Source organism: Bidens hawaiensis, unplaced genomic scaffold (assembly GCF_021521415.1).
Source record: "Bidens hawaiensis isolate Kalapana, Puna unplaced genomic scaffold, B.hawaiensis_p1.1 tig00013519_1, whole genome shotgun sequence".
NCBI lineage: Eukaryota > Viridiplantae > Streptophyta > Magnoliopsida > Asterales > Asteraceae > Bidens > Bidens hawaiensis.
Genome location: NW_027492147.1, coordinates 514,822 through 536,314, shown reverse-complemented (window position 1 = coordinate 536,314; position 21,493 = coordinate 514,822). Strand labels below are relative to the sequence as shown.

Below are 21,493 nucleotides of genomic sequence, written 5' to 3'. Positions count from 1 at the left end.
ATGTTATATGGTAAAAGGTAAAAAAATACATTTTTTTAAGTCGAGCGTCTCAGTGGAAGCTATCTTTTGAGATAGAGGAAAAAATAGTCCATCAGACCTTACAATTGGAGTTAGATTACTGGTACGTTTGTTTTTTTAAATATATACATGCATATTATTGGTCGGTTCACAACGTCTTTGAAAAACAAAAGTTTGGGGTTGCTAAAGTCCTAACATATGAATAATTGTTTTTAACGTGTCAAATTTGGCGTTATTGTTGAAAGAATTTTTTTTTTTAATAAAGTCTTTGGTGGACCTCTAGATGATTTTGACCTATTTGACAATAACGGATAACCTACAGGGTGCTTTGGGCCGGGACTCTTTTGTTACCTAAATTCAACCGGAAGGTCACGAATAATAATAATAATAATAATAATAATAATAATAATAATAATAATAATAATAATAGTTGTTAGATTCCAAGGAAAATAAAAAGGTAAGCAAATGTTATATATTGAAGTATGTGTTTATCCAATACAACTTTAGCGTGTTTCCTTGATAATATGATGGTGTTTCTTTTAATACATGTAGCCTTGAATTTATCTACCCTTTAACATTGAAAAGCTTAGTTCATTGTTAGAACTTGTTTCATATGAGCTTGAGCATGCATTGTCATGCTGATTTCCAACATAAAATCCTGGTTCTTTGGGTGGATGCAACAGAGCTTCACTCTCCAACATCAGGATAGCAGAAGCCATAGTGGGTCTATCTTTTGGGTCACATTGAACACACAACAATGCAACATGGATTGATCGTAGAACCTGAGATATAGTGTTTGATTCATGAAGAGGTAGGTCCCAGCAGAGCCCAGTTGGACCCGCAAGACTCACCTTGAACAGGGACGTCTGCGCAATGACCAACTGCTCCAGCAGGACCCACCATGCTCAGAGAACCTTACGCGCAGTACGCCAGCTGTACCCGCAGGAAAAGCCTCCCAATGGTGAAGTACCCCGCCTGTTCCCGCAGCTGCGGATACAAGCCATCAGGGAAGGCTACCCGCACTAACAGCAAGGCTACACGCACAAGGCATTAGCTACTTCAGTAGTCACATGAAGGAATGAGCAAGGCGGGAATACTCCCGCCTAAATGAGCCAGTCCGTATGCTTCTGGAAGGTCTTTCGTACTATACCTACTAAGGTATGGGCAGAACAGACGATTTGACCAGAACAGCCCATGAACCAATCACAGGGTGACAGCTCACCGACAACAGTACGAGGAGGAGCACCCTCTAGTACTGTTTGTCACTATTAGCCGCTACCCACTCACCAACCCTTACAATGGGACGTGCGCAGCCTACAGTTGGTGGAACAGTGCATAGCCGGCAGTAAAAGAACAGTGTACAGCCGACCTTGTTACTGTTGGCCGTAGCCTATCCACCAACCAGCATGGCCTGTGCGTAGTCCACTGTTGGTAGAACAGGAATACTATTCAGCCGGCTGTACCTTCTAGGAAACCTACCTTCGGCTATAAATACTCCAACACCTTGGAATGGTAAGGACATCATCTGATATCTCATTTCATCTAGCAATCTCTTAATATACACTTATATTCAGAGCAATCTAGTCTGATTCTCACGCCGGAGGGTGGTCACAAGGAGGAACCCCCCCTTCTCAGTGACGAGCTTACGGTGTCTGTTTTGCAGGTCATCTGAAGAACAATCTTCTCTGCTGAACCTCATCCTCGTGGGAAACATTACTTAATCCCCAGATTATCTATAATCTGCCCCGGGTCACTTAGTGTTTCTTCATTGGCGCCATCCGTGCATAAAAGCTAGAACTAATTCTTAGTTTTTTCAAAGTTTCTGAAGAAATGGTTAACGTTACTCCGGTCCCAAGGCCAGTAAGTGACCAAGAAACCCCGGTGACCACAACCCCAGTAACTGGGAACACCGGCGGTTATACAAATCTTACGAACACTACCCCGGCTACCCAAGCCGGGGCAAGTGCAGTAAATATTCCACTGGGGTTCACTGATGCCCAGTTGGAGAAACGAACGAGGGTCCCTCGCCAAACACTAGATCAAGTTAAGGCGTGGGCCGAAGCACGTCAGAAAGAGTTCCAGGCTGAGTTGGATGAACGCTTGCGTTCAGTTCAACAGGCTGACGAATTCGGCAGTACTCGCCAACATCTCAATATGAACAGTGAGTGCGAGTACTCAGAAGATGAGCGGGAAGAATCCGATACCATTTGAACAGATTCATTGCGGGGGCAACCGTCAGTAACTGGACGGAACCCACGTGGTGTTATATGTTCCAGATGACTCTGGTTGGAGAGGCCAGGGCATGGTTCGATCGTTTACCGGTCCACCACATTTATGATTGGGCGGACTTTCAGAACAAGTTCAGCCAGCACTTTAGCCAGCAGAGGAAATATACTGAAGAACAGTGGACGATCCTCAACTGCGTTAGAGAGGAGGATGAATCTTTACTAGACATCATCACCCGCTTCAACTCCAAAAAGCTAAGTCTCGGCAACATAAGTGAAGATCTTGTTCGCGCCGCTTTCATCCAAGGCGCCGAATACCCAGAGCTTATCCGCACATTGACGGGTAAGGATGGCATGCCATCAACATGGGATGCCATCATGACGGCGGCCAAGCGCTTTGCCGAGACGGAGAAGCAACTGGGAAGGGATCTTCCCCAGAGTACACACCTCTACACGCAGAGGACAAGAGAGAACAATGTTCGGATCGCCCGGCAGAACAAAAAGAGGAAGCTAGGTATCTGGCAGTCAAGGGTAAACTTTGACACCTCATCCAGCTCTCACCCTCTTGTTGGCGGAAGAAATCACACACACCCTTCAAGCCAAAAGCACCGGTGGACGCCACTCACCAAAAGCGTCACGGAGATATTTGCCACTGAAAAGCTACCATGGCCAAAAGCTCCAATGATCCGGCAGCGACCTAATGCGGATCAGAGTAAATCCTGTGACTTCCACGGGACAAAAGGTCATAGTACGGAAGAGTGTACATCCTTGAAGGATATTGTTGAAGCATTCGTCAAGGATGGAAGACTGGCACACCTGGTGGCATCAATCAAGAAGGGAGGAAGGAACGACAACCGGTACCGAGGCAACGGACGAAAGCCCGTGGACATCAGCATCAACATGGTTCATGGTAAGATCAGAGGAAGAAAAAGGCGAACGACAGAACCATGTGCGTGGAAGGAAGCTGAGGTGCGCTTCCCGCGAGTGCCAGGAGGACCCAGCAAAGAAGGCCTATCGTCATCAAAAGCCAGCTGGGGCACTACATCACTTCTCGCACTCTTGCTGACAACGGCGCCTCGTCAACGGTGATGTACAGGCAGTTCTTCGACAAGCTAGATGACGAAGACAAGGAACGCCTGGAAACGATCTGCGCCTCGATGGAAGGGTTTGATGGCAGCACAAACACCCCCCTGGGTATCCTATCTTTCCCCGTCACTCTTACGGATGGGAAACACTCCCGCACAGAAGATGTGGACTTTGTCGTGATGAGGAAGCCACACCACACATACGACATTCTCTTCGGGAGAGACGGGATGGCAAGATTCAACGCCGTGGTATCCTCAGTCCACGGCATGATGGGATGGCCAACAGATGAGGGTGTAGCGATGATCACCGGCATTCCCCAGGTATGCATCGCATCTGTCTCATCTAAACCCAAACCAAAGATGGCTAAACCAACCATCACCGAACCAGAAAGGTGGGCCTTCAACGGCAAGTACCCTGACCAGGCCGTCTCCATTGGCCCAACAATTGTTGATCCCACACGCACCTTACTCAAGCGCTTATTACAAAAAAACGCTGACATCTTCGCGTGGACACCAGCTGACATGACTGGTGTACCCCGAAGTAAGGCAGAGCATAAGCTCAAATGCGATCCGGCTGTTACGCCGATCGTACAAAAGCGCAGAGTAATGGGGCCAGAACAAACTAACGCGTGTAGAACCCAAGTCAAGGAACTCCTTGACGCAGGCATCGTACGCGTTAGTAGATATCAAACTTGGGTTGCAAATCCCGTTATGGTACCGAAGAATAACAAACAATGGCGCATGTGCATAGATTTCAAAGACTTGAACAAAGCATGCCCCAAAGATTGTTATCCGTTACCCGAAATTGATCTTAAGGTGGATTCGTTGGCACCGTTCCGCCTTAAATGCTTCCTGGACGCGTATAAGGGGTACCATCAAATCCACATGGCCGTTGATGATCAGGACAAAACCGCTTTTCGGACGCCCGATGGCACATTTTGTTACCAAATGATGCCATTCGGACTTAAGAATGCCGGGTCCACATAACAACGCCTGATGGACAACCAGTTTCATGCCCAAATTGGGAGGAACTTGGAAGTCTACATGGATGACTTGGTCATCAAAAGCCCTGACCCAGAAGCGATGTTGAAAGACATCGAAGAGACTTTCAACACGCTCAGGAAGATAAACATGAAGCTCAACCCGAGCAAGTGTGCCTTTGGAATGGAAGAAGGGAAGTTCTTGGGGGTCATCGTCACTAAAGATGGCTTCAGAGCGAACCCTGAAAAGGTCAAAGCCATTATCAAAATGGAATCACCTACTACCATCAAACAGGCTCAGACACTGAATGGACGACTAGTGGCACTTAATCGCTTTTTGGCAAACCACGCGGATAAGTCGTTTCCCTTTGTGTCAACGTTGAGAAACTGTTTAAAGAAAACGCACTTCCGCTGGACACCAGAAGCGGAAGCAGCTTTTCAGGAGATTCGGTCACGCTTGATCGAACTCCCAACGCTCACAGCACCAAAAGCGGGAGAGGAGTTAATCCTATACCTTTCCGCAACAGATAGAGCAACCGGGGCAGTCCTGCTAGTAGAGCGAAAAGGCATCCAGATGCCAATCTATTATGTCAGTCGTATCCTAACAGACGTAGAAACCCGGTACTCTACCCTCGAAAAATTAGTCTTAGCACTTATACACGCTTCACGAAGGTTAAGACGATATTTCCAGGGTCACCCAATCACCATTCTCTCCAACTTCAAACTTGCAAACGTTCTAGGCAAACCCGAGTTATCGGGACGCCTAGCCAAATGGGCAATTGAGTTGGGGGAGTACGCGATAAAGTATAAGCCAAGACCAGCCATAAAAGGCCAGGTTTTGGCCGACTTTATTGCAGAAGTGCCTACATCGTGGGAAAAAGAGTGCCAGGAAGAGGCTCAACCCTCTCCAGCACAAGACATCAATGATGTCTGGCGACTCTACACTGATGGAGCAGCCAGTAACGAGGGTTCAGGCGCAGGGCTGAAACTAACCAACCCAACAGGCCAAGAATACACTTACGCTATTCGACTGGACTTTCCAAGTACGAATAACGAAGCCGAGTATGAGGCATTCTTGGCGGGGCTGAGAATTGCGCGTAAGATGGGAGTGAAAAACTTGGAAGCCCACGTGGATTCCATGTTAGTAGCCAATCAAATCAACGGGACGTACACGGCCCGTGAACGACACAATGGCCCTGTACCTCGCACAAGCAAAATCCCTTATGCGCGATTTCAACGACTGCAAAGTCATACACGTCAAGCGAAGTGAAAACAAATCTGCGGATGCGTTAAGCAAGCTTGCATCATTAGCCTTCACCCACTTAGGAAAGGATATCCGCATTGAACTCCTCGAGGCACCTTCGGTCCCGCACAAGGAAATTTGTGTCATCCAAACCGGCACGGAAACGTGGATGACACCAATAATAAAATACCTTGCGGCAGGCACACTACCAGAGTCAAAAGCACAGGCAAGAAAACTACGCTGTAAAGCGCTGAATTATCAACTCATTGATGACATCCTTTACAGACGTAACTTTCTTGGCCCACTCTTGAGATGCGTGGACAACCAAGATGCTGACTACCTCCTAAGGGAAGTACACGAAGGCATCTGTGGAGTACACGCAGGTCCCCGCGCTGTTGTAGCTAAGCTAAACAACGCGGGATACTTTTGGCCGGGGATGCATACGGATGCGCTGGCATACATCAGAAAATGCAGGTCTTGCCAGCTCTACGCACCCAACACGCACCGCCCGAAGAATTAACTTGTTCCAGTCACCTCTTCATGGCCATTTCAGAAGTGGGCCATCGATGTGACAGGCCCATTTCCTACAGCAGCAGGAAATGTTCAGTTCCTAGTGGTAGCCATCGACTACTTCACCAAGTGGATAGAAGCAAAACCCTTAGCCCAAACAACCGCGAAACATATCAAAAAATTTATTTGGAATTTATTATTTGTCGTTTTGGACTTCCACAGAATTTGGTGAGCGATAACGGCACCAACTTTGCTGACAAGAAGCTACAACAGTGGCTGAAAGAACTTCAAATCACCCACACCTTTACCTCAGTGGCACACCCGCAAGGTAATGGTGAGGTGGAAAGAGCAAATAAGAGCATCGTTGAAGGCATAAAGAAAAGACTCTTGGAACACAGATCCGGCTGGGTGGACGAGCTTCCGCACGTCCTTTGGGCAAACAGAACGCTGAAGAAGGCCAGTACGGGAGAAACCCCGTTCAGTCTCACTTATGGCACTGAAGCCATGGTCCCGGTCGAAATGGTTTACCCTCACCAAGGGTCTTGATTCAGCCAGAAGACAATGATGCGGAAAGACGGTTAGATCTTATGCTAACCGAGGAACGCAGAGACTTAGCCGCAGTGCGTGAAGAGAACTACAAGCGACAAATGCAAAAGTACTACAACAATGCGGGTAAAACTCTGCAACTTCAATGTAGGAGACTACATACTGCGTAACAACGAGGCTTCGAACCAAGAACGCCCAGGAAAGCTGGCCCCGGTCTGGGAAGGGCCATACATTATCAAAGAAGTCCTGGGAAAGGGCGCATACCGGCTCGAAAGGCTCGATGGCACTCCCATCCCAAGAACATGGAATGGAGCTCAATTACGCAAATGTTATATGTAGATCAATTCCAAACTTGTAAAGAAAAGGCCTAGAGCCACTTCTAATGGAAATGATTCTCCTTTCACAATGTGTTGATAGCCTTACCTTTATACTTATGAACTTCCCACACTGATGTGCCGGTATTCACCGCATAAATGGGGGAAGAAGTAAGTCGTTACGTGTGGAAGGCGGCAAAACCCGCATAAACACAACGCTAAAAATCTCAAGTTTTAAGGAAAACCTACACGCAGGTCAGATGTAAGTAAAGTTTAGCCATCCTTGTAAGTGCAAGTGACGGTCTTACCCGCACAATCACGAACAACGAAGCAAAACTTCAACCTATCATCTACCACGTTCAAAGGTTAACTTATTCTGAACACTTAGAAAATTTCAAAGGAAAAGATGAGGAAAAATTCCACGCAGGTCAGATATAAGTAAAGTTAAGCCATCCTACTAAGTGTAAGTGACGGTCATACCCGCACAATCATGAAAGAGAAAGCGAAACAAACTTATAATTTACCACGTTAAAAAGTTAACTTATCTAAGTACTAAAGAAATTGCTAAGTTAGATCAAAACATGCGTAAAATAAACAAGGCAAAGAACTAACACAATCTTTATTTCATCAAATTCAAATATTACAAAGATAGCTATACAAAAGCAAAAATCTACGCTAAGGGTGGAAAGGGATCTTCAGAATCAAGCTTCAGGACCACTTCCACTTGGACCCGCTCCATCAGTAGAGCGTGGTGGTTCAAGGAAAGCTTTAAGAATAGCTAGCCCATCATCAGCAGCAGCGACTTCGTTCACCTTCTCCACCACCGGATGCGGAAAGACGGCATACTGGTTCACTGCTTGGTCGTAAATAGCTTCAGTATCCACATCATACAAAGGGAAGTTGGAAGGCGGGATGCCTTTCTCAACGAACCCTAGACCAAGCAGGAAGCCGGCCTTTTCCCCATCCTCATGAGAAGCGTTGAAGGCTGCGCTCATAGCATCGTCATAAGACGTCTCTGAGAAGACCCGATGCACAACCTACAAAGAAAAAATACAAGTATCAGAACCTTTTCTATTTACAAAGAAAAGCGTAAAGACAAGAAAAGCTTACCTGAGACAACGCTTCTCGAAGAAGCCATTCCTTGGCAACCAGAGCTTCTTGGAGGGCGGCTTGAGCTTGGGTACAGGCGCGTTCGGCTTCACTTTTATTAAGGTTGGCAAGCAACACTTCCTTTGCAGCAGCCTCTTCGACGCCCTTTAGCTTCCGCTCAGTGTGGTCAAGCACGCCCCTCTGGTCCAGGATTTCTTGGAGCTTCTTCGCGTCCTCCATCGCCAAGGCATCATGAGCCTGCTGGAGAGCCTTTAATTTGGCTTTAAGCTCTTCATTCTCCAGGCGTAGAGGCTCAACAACAGCTTCAGCCTTGGTGGCCCTTTCAGTTGCGTTCCTAGCAGTTTCCTTAGCTAGCCGAAGCTGTTCATTAACAGCTTGGGCAGCCTTGGAACGGGCCTCGAGACGGGCCTAAACCTCAACTTCAAGGGCCTTGAACGCCTTCTCCTTCTCCGCCGCCGCAGCGGAGAGCCTCCTATTCTCCTCCCGGACAGCCCGCGCCTGAGCTACTTCCTGAAGGCGAGCTGCTTTTAACTTGTCGTTTTCACGACAAAGCAGCTCGACGCGCGGCTGCATCCGGGCCAGGAGAACCCGAAGCTCATTGCTTAGCCTACCCTCCTGGTAGCTAGCCATGGCTTCCCCCAACGCACCACCAGGAGCAGCGTGACGAGCCCACTCCACGCACTCCACAGGGGTGCGAAGGGTTGTTCCTCGGCGAATGTTCCATCGTGGAACATACACTTCATTGGAATCCGACACTGCAAAAAACAAAAAGCAGTTAGGAAAAGATGATATAAAATATATATATATATATATATATATATATAAAATAGGCCAAAGGAACCCTACGCACCTGTAGGGTCAATAACAGGCCGATAGCCGCCGAACCCATCACCTGAACCCAAGGGAAATCCATCCAAGAGGTCAGGCAGATGGGAAGGTGGCAGAGGTTGGCGATACGCCCCATGCATACCTGAAGGATCAGCCGTCGTAGCCGATGACGGAGGAGGCATGGTAAAGGCCGCCGCGGTCGCGGCTGCGGAATCCGCAGCAAGAGTAACCGCCGGCTCGGTGAAAGATGCGGTAAAAATAGCACTCACAGCCGGCGGTGACGTCATCACAGCTGGAACAGTCGGCTCAAAGGAGTGAGCAACTGAACCAGCGGAAGCAGGCGCAGGCGCCTGGGTCGTCGCCTCAGGTAGGCTGACCAAGCCTACCGTCATTGGCGGAGAGGTACTCCTCTGTGCTCCACCCTGGAATGCGTCAACATCCACGCCTGCACAAAGAAGATAAGTATCAATGATGGAAAACTATGAAAAAGATAAAAGGAAGTTTGTACTTACGGGTTTTCTTGAGCCTAAAGGTACGGAGAGGCGGGGACGAACCCGATGGAGCCGGCCTCTTTGCGCCGCTCACCGTCGTCTTCTTGGGCTCTCCGGAGGTGACAGTCGCAGTCTCCGGAGCGGTGGTCTTGTCACCACCGGGATTCCCCGCCACCTCGTCGCTCTCGGTCTCCGAATCAGACCGAGGCACTGGATCGGCAGTGGAGGCCGGAGAACCGCCGGCAGCCTTCTTCTTCCGCACCAACGGACGACCATCTGCGAATTCCTCATCAGAACATACGATTAGAGGAATTCCAGCAGAGGTTTCAACATTGAGGGGTCGAGGGTTGAATAGCGCCTTACCTGGCCGCCTGGCGCACAGGATCTCGTGGCCTAGCGGGTAGACCTCCACGAACCGATCCGCCGTTTGTTCTAGGATGGGCAACTCGTTCTCGTCGAGAGCACGAGTACCCATCCGAGCGGGACCGTCAGCCTCCCGCGGGTTCAGGAGCGACTGCAAGTCGTTCCCCTCTGAAATAAATAGGGAAGAAGTTAGAAGAAATTCAAAATCAACAAAAAGAAACAAAGCATACCGTAAGGAACAGAGTTCGAACGGTATTCAAGGACGATTGGGATCTTTTGCGCATCCGCCTCCTTCCACACCCGGCTCATCCCCAGCATCACCATCCCGGACTCCGCAAACCGGTAAACCGGAGATTGGACCCGGGATATCTTCGAAAACCATTCCGCCTCCTCGTAGTTGGAGGCGTGAAGGCTGGGAAGTGCTTGCCCGTTCTTGAATTTCATGGCAAGTGGGATGGCGCGAGCGGAGATGTAGAAGAACTCCCGCTTCCACGAGCGAAGACTGCGCTCGGTTGCGCAGATTTTCAAACCCTTAATCCGGGTTATCAATGTATACCACCCCTGGATGCACCTCCAAGTGTAGAAGGTCATCAGGCGGTCAACATAGGGCTCAATGCCCAGAATCCGGCACACCCACTCGAAGTGCCGAATCTTGGCAATCGCCATCGGGTGCACCTCGGTCAGGTGCACACCGTGCCTCTCCAGGACACGGTAAACAAACTTTGTTAATGGGAACCTAAGATTCCCATAAACAAAGAATGCAGCATATACCCCGATCTTGCCTCTGGGGGCATCGTACACCGTTTGATGGGGTTCAGGAAACTCAGGCTCGAGAGGCTCGAGCATGAACTTCCTGACGACGTACTGGTACAGATCGACAGGCAGAGCACACTGGCACTCGCCAGCAGTACTCTTGTCATCGGCTGTAGATTCGAGATCACGAGACGACATCTTGCAAAAGAAAGAAGAAAACGATTTCAAGAGAATGCTCGGCTGAAAGATGAGTATTCGCCGGAAATCGTTCTGAAGATGAAGAGAAGAGTGAAAGTATGAATTACAAAGAACCCTCTCCCCCTTTATATACTAATCGCAATTAATGCGATGAATTTAATGCGGAGGAGAGAGAAATCGAAGGTGCAATGAAACTATGACACGTGGCAAAAAGCAAGCTGGCAACAGCTGTTGAAAGGACGCATACCATTAATTTCGCGGCCACGCGCCCGAAAAATCGGGCCCACGCGCCTGAAAAAGCGTTTGGAATGACCAAGTACTGTCACGTCACCATAACTTCCTGCACGTCCTGACACAGTCAGAAGAAACCGTCGCACGACGTTTCAGAGGTTTGGACTGTTCTTATCCTTTCACCAACTCTTCGAATTTCAAAAAAAAAAAAAATTCAAAAAGATTCAAAAGTAAGCGGGAAAATACCCCTTACCTTGGCAACCAAGTAACCATAAGACGGGTGCGGGTACAGTGTCAAGGCAAAACCCTTCACATACTTAGCACCCGCAGGGAATTGACGCCAGGAATACCTTGGAAGTAAAGTAACCGTAAGACGAGTGCGGGTACAGTGTCAAGGCAAAACCCTTCACATACTTAGCACTCTGCAGGGAATTCAAACCAAGAAGGATCTTCTGGGCCATGCTTGCGGAAAAGGGAATAACATCCCCGCATGACGGGAACGTCGAGAACTATATTGTTTGAAACTCCATGATGGGATTGGTGGTTTTAGCATAATTGATCAATATGTGGAAAACTACCAAAACCCCATGGAGAATCCACACAAGTGGGACTCAACGCTCCTGACGTGCGAGGAGGTTACAAACCTACCCGCTTCACACCCAAAGATCAAGCAGAAAAGTCGGGAATTTCTGCGTGACATCAGGAAACCGCGGGAAGAATCACCACGGAAAACCTAAAAACTAAACCCTTTTCAAAACCCCTTGCTAAGTCCAAAAGTTCACCTCACTTATTAATAATTCATGAGAAGAACATTGGACTGGGGGGACTTGAAGAGGTAGGTCCCAGCAGAGCCCAGTTGGACCCGCAAGACTCACCTTGAACAGGGACGTCTGCGCAATGACCAACTGCTCCAGCAGGACCCACCATGCTCAGAGAACCTTACGCGCAGTACGCCAGCTGTACCCGCAGGGAAAGCCTCCCAATGGTGAAGTACCCCGCCTGTTCCCGCAGCTGCGGATACAAGCCATCAGGGAAGGCTACCCGCACTAACAGCAAGGCTACACGCACAAGGCATTAGCTACTTCAGTAGTCACATGAAGGAATGAGCAAGGCGGGAATACTCCCGCCTAAATGAGCCAGTCCGTATGCTTCTGGAAGGTCTTTCGTACTATACCTACTAAGGTATGGGCAGAACAGACGATTTGACCAGAACAGCCCATGAACCAATCACAGGGTGACAGCTCACCGACAACAGTACGAGGAGGAGCACCCTCTAGTACTGTTTGTCACTATTAGCCGCTACCTACTCACCAACCCTTACAATGGGACGTGCGCAGCCTACAGTTGGTGGAACAGTGCATAGCCGGCAGTAAAAGAACAGTGTACAGCCGACCTTGTTACTGTTGGCCGTAGCCTATCCACCAACCAGCATGGCCTGTGCGTAGTCCACTGTTGGTAGAACAGGAATACTATTCAGCCGACTGTACCTTCTAGGAAACCTACCTTCGGCTATAAATACTCCAACACCTTGGAATGGTAAGGACATCATCTGATATCTCATCTTATCTAGCAATCTCTTAATATACACTTATATTCAGAGCAATCTAGTCTGATTCTCACGCCGGAGGGTGGTCACAAGGAGGAACCCCCCCTTCTCAGTGACGAGCTTACGGTGTCTGTTTTGCAGGTCATCTGAAGAACAATCTTCTCTGCTGAACCTCATCCTCGTGGGAAACATTACTTAACCCCCAGATTATCTATAATCTGCCCCGGGTCACTTAGTATTTCTTCAATTCACCTAGGCACTTAGCGACTACTTCCAAGGATCGATCTTCAATATGGAGTCTCTAGGCCTATCAAGAACAAAAGAACAAAAATATTGTTTTGGGTAACTAAATTTATTTTGATAATCTACTAGCTTTTTATGCATGAAAACAACGTATGACTCCCAAAAGTAAGAAAAACAAAACAATGCCTATTTACCCTTTCATACAATTTTCACTTTTAAAATTGAGAGGCACAAACTTACATGTCCAATAAGGTTGTTGCAGTGTTCCTTGTGAAAGAATCCTCTATTTTTCACCCCACACACAATTTCCAATATTATAACGCCAAAGCTATATACGTCTGATTTTACTGAAAATGTACCCTCTCCGGCATACTCTGGAGCCATGTAGCCACTGTGAGGAATCAAAGTAATCATAAGCTATTCACTAAATAAATCAGAATCAGATTAGGTATATGAGTCTCACTATGTTCCAACCACTCTATTTGTATTTGCCTCTATTTGACTCCCTCCAAAAGTTCTCGCCATTCCGAAATCCGATATCTTCGGGTTCAAATCTGTGTCAAGCAATATATTGCTGACTTTGAGATCTCTATGTATGATTCTGAGCCTAGAATCTTGGTGGAGGTATACAAGTCCACGAGCAATTCCAATGATTATGCGGTAACGTGCATGCCAATCAAGAAGTTCGCTTTGAGTTTTATCTGTGGACAGTTTGAATTTTAGTTTACGTTGTTGTTTATTCGATACTTTTCTTTTGCCTTCTATTTATTATTATTATTAATTCATTTACCAAATATGAAGGAATCAAGGCCTTTGTTTGGCATGTATTCATAAATCAACATCTTTTCGGCTCCCTCTATGCAGCAGCCTAAGAGCTTGACAAGATTGCGGTGTTGTAGTTTAGATATTACGATGACTTCATTCTTGAACTCTTGAAGTCCTTGAGTTGATGTTGTTGTTAGCCGCTTCACAGCTATTTCTTGCCCCTCTTCAAATACACCCTACAACATAATGTTTAAGATTTAAGGTAACTTTGGCTAACATGTTTACTGTCTTATTCGATTTCATCATTTTCATTTTATTAGAGGCTAATCAAAATGCCCACTTTTGATGACGAGTCCCACCAAAACACAAACTAGACTATGGAATATATTAATATATCGAACAACAAAACAATAAAAAAACACTTTATTTACGTGGTTTCTCGTAAGTATTAAAAGTTTAACTTCGGCTACCCAGGAAACACAAATACCGGCCTAAACAAAGGCAAACAAATAACAACCAAAACCAGCCCAAAGCTATTTTAAAGCCTTAATAAGAGCCCAACTTGTTATTCATATTGGGCTAAATTATTTGATTTTAAGTTTTTTCACTTTCTGCTGAGAACCACCATCTTAAATATATATAAACGAAATCTTATAAATTTTTTTTTTTTATATTTTTTTCTCAAGCCACTAGATTGTTTTATTTATAAATGGAGGCTTTTCATGTATTTGATCCGAATTCACGAGTATGGGTCTCACCAAACACAGATTACACTTAAACGAGTTATAACATTTCATTATATTAAAAATTAATCTCACCAAATATTTGACATGAAAATCCTATAAAATAAGGATATACTACAAATTAATATCCAATTTTTTTAAAAAAAGATATTATTTATAATTAAGAAACAATTTTATAGTAAAAAAATATGTGAGTCATGGGTCTCACCAAGCCCAATTAGCTTTTAAACATGTTATACCATCTCATTTATTTGTGAAACTCTTTAATAATCAAGCTATAAGTATATTATTAACTCATTTACAATAAACAAAATTAAAATAAAAAATATTAGAAAAGAAAAATGAAAACAACCCCCGTAATACGGGGATAAAATTTGGTATAGTCAAATAGTAACACATGAACAACAATATCTGTTCTACGTAGATGGTCATGAATTCATGGATTAATTACCTTGTAAACCGTTCCAAAACCGCCTTCTCCAAGTTTGTTGTCAATTGCAAAGTTGTCTGTAGCTGTACGTAATGTTGACAAGGCAAATAGTGGTAGCTCTAGATCTTCATCACAACTTCTCATTTCAGGATCATGCTCAATCTTGTTTCTGGGAGTCACTGCATAGCAGATAACGAAAACATATTTTATAACATTTCTTGGAGACAAGAATTTTTCGGCGGAATCCCCTTATACTATATTTTGCTAAATGGAAATATGTGTTACGACACAAATGTAAAATAAAACATTATTTTTTATTAGGTACATTTTCTCTTTGTGTATTCCACCTCTTGCTTGTTTTTGGTTAATTAAAAGAATAGTAACACATAGATGTAGCATGTGGCTAATAAGAAATAAGTATAGAAAGACTTGGTATTCAAATGTAACACCTATCCATTTTCATGCATAAAATCACTAGTATTTTATACTCGTATTTAATAAGGTCCATGTATTAGTTCACCATGTATATTATTATGGAATCATATATTATTTATTTCTAGTTATTAATATTATTTTCATATGCACAATTACATGTTTCTATGTACATTTAGTTATACATGGTTAATCGTTAACGTGACACGTTTAACCAGGAATGCCTAGATTTAATATTTGTCATTGTCAATTTTGTCCTAAAGTAATTTTATTTATATCCTTAAATTCAAATTAAGAATAACCTTCTAGAATATTCTATTCTTGATCTCCAAGATTAGCCTTATCCAAATTTGAATTCAAGTCCTAGTCAAATTCTATCTCTAATTCATCATAATCTCTTCTCTAAACACCCCTATAAATAGAACTCCCTAGCACCCCTAAAATTCATTCCAAACCTGCATATTCCAAAGCCCCAACGTTGAAAATTCGTGATCATCATCCTCTCAAAGATTCACAACTCGTTTCCTTCCTAGTAAGTTCTATTTTCCGTTTAATGTTTTGTTCTTTCATTCTGCAGAAAAACCTTTTATTTCAACGCTTAGATCTCGGTCATAATATATCCAAATCACAAATTTCAAAAGCCTAAATTGGTTCTTTATGTGTCTAGTATCTTTGTAATTTTTGGTGTAAAATTTTATAAACTTTAAAAATGTTTTTATTATTTTTCTTTAACAAAGGGTCTTGCTGAAAATCCTAACACATAACTTTAGCCTCAAAACTAATGTCATAACTCACTCATGTTTACGAATTATGACCCAATTTTTGGATATATTTTAGACCTTCTAATTATAAAAATTATCCAACTGGAATCTCCTCAATTTGTTAAAGTATCGATTTTTAGTGATTTTTCTACTAAACTGACTCCGAATCAGACCCCTCGGTAGTCTATGAATTTTATATTTTTTTTATAAACACTTAAATCTTATAAAAAATATACATGTTAAAAAACTCATACGGTTACAAGATATAAAATTTTCGTAATCTAACTCAAAGGTTTACTATTTTTAAAAATTCGTGTCTTGAACAGTAAACAACCTATTCTTTTCTTGAAAAGATAATCTAAAACCCTAAACCATAACGTATCACTTGAAACCCTAAAATCCAATTGTACTTCCAAACAAACACCAAGTCTATAGATATTCAACCAAGGGTTCTGTCACCAAGGCTACGGCCTAAGGAAAAACCAAGTGGCGTGTCCGGGCGTGAATGGACCAACTTACCTTTTCCTGGGAACCTGAGGTCGGAGATTCTATTCCACCGAAATAGGGTCACATTCTAACAACTTTCTTGATCATTAGGGCTCTAAACAAAAGCGTTACAAGTCTCAATTCATCAACGAAGGTGAGTTCATAGCCCCTTTTACATGCTTTTAAGCGTTTTATACTTCGGGGTGGAAACATGCATAATCAATTTGTTTTACATGTTATTTGATTTAAAATTTATTTCATAATATTCGTTATGTGTGATCATTACAAATGTATACTTAATCGCATGTACAACCATTAACTTGCTGGCCCGACCCGCCCACGTAGGCCTCGGGTAGAGGCCTGTGTGTTCAGAATCCGACGATCGTTAAACATTAAACATAATAGTCTAATCGTGGATTAGACGACTCGCTAAACGTGTCAGAGGTTTGGTTGTAATCACAAAGTATGCAAAGTAACTTAACACATATGGATTGCTTTCAACTTAAAACTTATTTTATTAAAACCTATGTTCTCACCAACTATTTTTATTTGACACTCTCGCATGTTTTTCAGGTATTGGAAATTTGTTTGTTGAATATTACTTGATGCAAGATATAGGATTGCATGATTGAACCTAGATGACTATAAAACAATTCATTGTATCTCTGTATTGCTTGATATTAAATTAAATTTAACGACTATTGTAACACGTAGTATCATGTGCTATGAACAATCACCGTCTCACCTCGACGTATTCCGCCGTCGGTTGGGGTGTGACATCAAACTACATACCTTGTTCCTGTTGCTTATTCCTATAGAAACGATAAAATAAGCATATTGAAACTAGTATGGCCAAAATCACAGATGCTACGGGGACAATAACATGCACTCTTCTCCCTACATCCGAGTTTGTACTATTTTCTATAAAGTCTGTGTCAAAAAAATAAAGTTGGGACATTTAGACGGATCACTAACATTAAGTTGGCAATAAAAACAAAACTATTGCTTTTATTTACCTAGCTCTGAAGGTGGCATTCGTATATAAAGAGTGTCCCCGGACTCAGCAAACCTTCGGATATCAATAAGGTCACTGAACCATAGCAAGCAACCACTCCCAGAACCTGAGATATTCGTATTTGTGTAAGCAGTACACGAACAATTGCTTTTGCACATTTTCTCACACCCCCCAAGGGTCATTGTCAGGTTATACCATGACTCCTGAGTGTCGGGTAACTTCAGATTTGTGTACTTGTTGAACCCCTCACCCGGTTCACAATCCAAAGCGACAGTGCGTCGACACCCTTGTGACCAATCTGCAACCCTCCACTGATCAGGAGACGTGGGTTCAAATCCCTTTAAACATTCACAAACCGGGGACTTGTTAATGTTGCAGCTAGTGTACGGCCCACACACTGCGTATTGATCACAGCGATCTATTTCCGGGGTCAAATAAAGGGTCCAATCTTGTTTGCTATCAATCCATAACAAGCGCTCTATATTACCAGTTGGTTGTAACACCATCCTTGTAAAAACCGAAGTGTTTATAAGATTATATTGGTAGTAAATTTCTCTCTGACTAATAACAAACGTGAAGTTGTAAATAGGGTTTGGCCTCAAATGAGGAGCTCCACTAAACCTGAGTCCGTTCCATGGACCGACCCGATACGTTATTTTCTGGCCTTTCGTTCGGATCGGCTGAGGGTACCCTCGAGTATCGATCGATGTAGAAAACTCACCCGAAGCTGGATCATCGTTAGATTTCCACGACGTGTAGTGTCTTTCAATCCCAGTAACAAAATTTCTTCCCTGCTTCATTCCAGGAAGTAAAGTGTCAGTCAGAAAGTCGAAACTTTGCTATATGTGATTTTCTTGATTGATGTCTTCACCTTCCTCGTATATTATAAAGTTTCCTGTATCTAGAAGCTGACCAATCGGATTCCTCACTAACGTCTTTGACGCGTTAGCTGACGACCATAGGACGTTGCCCGTGGTCGCATTCCGGATAATTAGAACTCCCTGCAGGGTGAGACTCAGCTCTACAGAGGTATCTGTGAGTGGTGTGTTCCTGTTGGCTACCCATACAACGGTTCCGGTCGATATTTTCTTGTACCAAATTCCGACATAATGGTTCATGGAGTTACCGGGGCGAAAGAAACCAAGTTGGAAGGTTTCTTGAGCAGAAACAATGGTTTCATTGTATCTAACGATTTGGTTTGCTGATATGTTGTCTGCAGCATGGGTACAAGTTAATGATGAATAAAGTACACCAAGGAAGGCAGAGATTAACTTGGTCCTTGTCATTCTTCTTTCCTCCGTTAACGATCAGTGAGCCAAAGTTTCACAATATTTAATGAAACATTTGACTCGTGGAATATAGTCCTGTTAGCATTAGTTGCCATGCAATTTCTTTCTTTCTAAAATATCATTAGTGAATTGTTGATAATATTTTTTAGTCTTTCTTATTTTACACTTACGTGGTTGCAAAGAAAAGTTTGGTTTCTGGGATGGTAATAAAAATAAATATAGGGAAATACTTACTTTTTAAAAATATATTTCATTTTTATTCCTCAAATTTTAGAATTCCAAAAATATTCTCCCCTAACTCATTTTTGATCATGTACTAGGAAATCTAAGGGGGTGTTTGTTTTTTCACAAAATATCTTCCTGACCTCTTTTGTTTGCACCACGCAGACCAAGCATAGATGTTACCCTCTGCAGACTGCTTGTTTTTTTGAAGATGCTTCATTAAAAAACGTTTGCGTGCCCTCTTCTTAGTACAGACTTGGACCTTACACTCATCACTTCTTCTAACCTCTTTTCAACATATCCAACATATTAGTATTACCTCCCACCTCCACTCTTATTTTCTCTTCAAACCCTAATATCTCCCACCTCCACTCTTCTTTTCTCTTCAAACCCTAACAGCTCCCACATTCTCTCTTCCTTCTCCTCCAACACCTTCTCGATCCACCACCTCCCCACAGCCGTCGCTGCCACTACCTCCCTACAGCCACCCTGCCGCCGCCTAGCCCAGTCGTCGTCGGTGCCCTAGCCACTATCTCTAGCCCTTCCGTCGCCGCCTCCACCACCATCTACCTTGTTATGTCCATTTCTTCTAGATTTTATGTTTTTTCATATTTTATTTCAGGTTTTTTTTCATTAGTGTGTAATTTTCATATTTGTAATTTTCAGATTTGATAATCTTTTTAACTTACATCCAACCTTATTATTAATTTAGGTATAATGATTAGTTTAATATTCATCATTCTTGTAATTGTTCGATTATTATTAATTTTTGTTGAAGAAAGTTTGTTGAAAAGCTTAGGTATAATGAATCGGTTTATTTAAATTCCTGTTTATTATAGCAGTCTGTAGAAGTTTTAAAACAAACAGTCTTCTTGCATACTGCAGATGTTTGGTCCATCTCTTCTTCCATAAATGTCTGCAGATGTGGTCCGCAGACTTTAGACATTTTACCTCTTAAAAAACAAACAGCACCTAACACATGCTTAAAAATAAGTTAGGCCTCCAAACATACGGTCAACCACGTGTTGACATCCAAAAATATAGTGAAAGACGTGCTTGCCTCTTAATATATAAATTTTTATATTACTATAACTAATTTTATTTATATTTGGTTTTCTTTTATAACTTTTAATATATAAATTTTTATATTATTTTGAATATACCGATGAGACATGCTTAGTTTTATCTACGACCAATATAAACTTATTCAACCCGAGCCATGTCAAATTAATATCAAAATATTCAATGAATTTTGACCCTGCACGATTTTAAATAAAGTTTATATCAACATAGAGATAAAAATAAGCATGTGTATATTCGAAATAATATAAAACTTTATATATTAAAAGTTATAAAACAAAAGCCAAATATAAGTAGAATTAGTTATAATAATATAATATTAAAAAAACAAATAAAAGGTTAACACGTTTTTGACTATGTGTTTAGATGCCAACCAGGGGCGGACCTAGCTTGTAACCAAGGGTAGCTGACCTCAACTTTTTGTCGGTAGTGCAAATTTATTAATCTTTTGGTCGGTTTTCGTATTTCGTTACCCCAGAAAAAATATAATGTTACCCCTATTTGTATAAAGTCCATCCAAATTAAAAGCTAAAAACAATTAAAGTTCAATCAAATTAATGCCCAAACCAAATTTTATTCGTTGTTCCCTGATTTTTGGATGCTCGGTTTAGATCGGACATCATCAATATTCAACAAAATAAAGTTTCATTTAGCTGCTGCTTCCACGCTATGCTTCTCGGAGCTTCTGCTGCCCTCTTTTGGTCATCGGACATCCACTATACAGCCGAGTAGCCGACGTCCAATGCTCCCTCCGTCCCTCTTCTACAGTTCAACTTCTACTTGTTCAATTTAGGTGTTCTTCTACTCTTGTCTAAAATTGTAATTGTTATTTTGTTTATATAAATTGTTAATTTGGAATTGTTTATGGGCAATTAAATATTTGAATAATTGATTATGGTTTATTGGATATATGGATAATGTAAACTAGAAATTAGAATTGATTAGGAATTTGGGGTTTATATCTAAATTGGAATTGATTAGAGAGTTAGGGCATATGTGTAAATTGAAATTGATTACGGGTTTATTAAAATTAGGGAACTTAGAAGATTAAACATCAAAATCTTATTAGCAATTTTTTTAAACGAAAATTCTAAGAAAACGATGATATTGGTTCAACACCAAGCTAAAAAAAATTATTGTATGAAATCATGGTTGCAAAAGTCACTAGGTGGACGCTGGGGAGTACTCGGAGAGTACTCGGAATTGGTAATTATAAAGAAAATTAATTTTTGAATATTTTATATATGTCAAATATCATAAGTATACTAATATTTACAACAAAATAAGTAAATATCAATATAAATAGGAGAAATACATTTTTAAATACTAAATTATTCTAAAATTTGCTAATCATTAACTAATTATGTTTTATTTTTTAAGTCAAAATCGGCCCAAGTTGACCGAATAGATGTGATTTTGGCTGAGGTTGGTCACATTTGATCGATTCTTAGTAACTAGGCAGAGTTGAAGAAACTCTCCTCGGCACCATACCTTGTAGCGAGTACTCGGCCTTGGAGACCTACTTTTACAACATTGTATGAAATATGGTAAGAAAATTATTCGGTTATTGTATGAAATACGGCAAA

The 21,493-nt window shown here is 42.6% G+C and overlaps 1 pseudogene across 1 annotated transcript; it reads right to left on the bottom strand.

The window, feature by feature from the left end:
* Positions 1-535: 535 nt before the first annotated feature.
* On the bottom strand, positions 536-18,670 carry LOC143544307 (G-type lectin S-receptor-like serine/threonine-protein kinase At4g27290; annotated as a pseudogene). The gene is made up of 8 exons (XR_013137230.1): positions 17,318-18,670; positions 17,094-17,231; positions 14,644-14,801; positions 13,475-13,685; positions 13,148-13,385; positions 12,925-13,075; positions 12,681-12,748; positions 536-810 (listed from the first exon to the last, which is right to left on the bottom strand). The product of XR_013137230.1 is annotated as a G-type lectin S-receptor-like serine/threonine-protein kinase At4g27290 (transcript).
* Between the last annotated feature and the right edge of the window lie 2,823 nt (positions 18,671-21,493).